Source organism: Cyprinodon variegatus, unplaced genomic scaffold, assembly GCF_000732505.1.
Source record: "Cyprinodon variegatus isolate N-32 unplaced genomic scaffold, C_variegatus-1.0 Scaffold45, whole genome shotgun sequence".
Classification (NCBI taxonomy): domain Eukaryota; kingdom Metazoa; phylum Chordata; class Actinopteri; order Cyprinodontiformes; family Cyprinodontidae; genus Cyprinodon; species Cyprinodon variegatus.
Genome location: NW_015150498.1, coordinates 1,717,242 through 1,718,567, shown reverse-complemented (window position 1 = coordinate 1,718,567; position 1,326 = coordinate 1,717,242).

Sequence of the window (1,326 nt, the reverse complement as noted above, 5' to 3'; positions counted from 1 at the left end):
CCTCCCAGATCTCCAGATGCATTTGAGATATCAAAAAAGTACTCCAGAGTGTTGTTCAGCATGGGGGTGAGTAGAAAATGAAGGCTAATCATGTTTTGGGTGTACTATTCCTTTAAGTTTTTTATCGCCCCTGGATGCTAAAATAACTTCTGCAGCGCTGCATGGTGGACTATACTATAAAACATCACTAGTCCTACTAGTAGACTGTGACGTGAAAGTGGATTTCAGTGATTCGCCCGTAGCTAAAGGGACCATTAAGACAGGTCTGCTGCACACAGACACTTTAGATACGTTTCCAAAAGACTGAGGCTATTAAAAATAAAGCTATACTTTTAGAGCAGTTGAATGTGTTTTCTACAATCTCTTTTGTTGTTTAAATGTATTAAATAAATAGAAATGCTGGGAACCAATTCTTTTTTACATTTCTTTAATATTTTGTTCTATTTGGCTGCACAAGCATCCTCTTTAAACTACTAAGAATTGTACTATAAATGTGTGTACACCTTAGTAATTTATTGATATGCGGCACAATGTCCTCCTTTTTGGTGCTATAGAAATGGCCACCCTATGCGTGATTACAAACAGCAATTTAAATGTTGCTGTATCCAAGGCGCCTCCTTCCAGCAGCCTTGAATCTTTGTTTTTGAGTGTTCTTGCATTTTTGTCAGCAAACTAGCTAATTGGCACTGCCACTGAAAAAATCTACGATCAGTCATTTGGCAGTTCTGGTTAGAAATTATGAATAATGCAAAGGAACCGCAGCTAGTTTTTACAGATGGTACCTCATTCCACACCATATCTGACAGCTCTCTTGCTCCATCTTCCATTTTGAACTATTCTATTTTCTGTATTGTTGTTTCTTTTTTTATTATTTCAAACGAAATAAGTTTTATTCTCTCATGTTACTCATCCATGTCTCCTCACCTAATAAAGGGTACAATTCCTTCCTTAGATCAGACCATGAATAAAATATATCAGGATAATTTACTGACATGCTGGTGGAAGATTTATAGCATTTGTGTGTTCTTCTTAAATCTCGAAAGGAACAAAAATGAGACAGAAATCAGTCTAACATCTCTCTTCATGTGCAAGACACAGCTTTGATGCGTTTACTCTTTGCTGGAACTTGTTGCAAAGAACATACCTTGCAGTCATCATGATTCAAACGGCCAAACACAAAATTCATGCAAAACAGCAGACTCTAGAGACCCAGGAGACTGACGGGTGGGTCATTGATTTGCATCTAACTTGGAATGTGCATAGAAGCATGGACCTCCAGGTGGTTAAATATATCAGCGCTCCAAGTAAAGTTTTTTGTACTGAGAG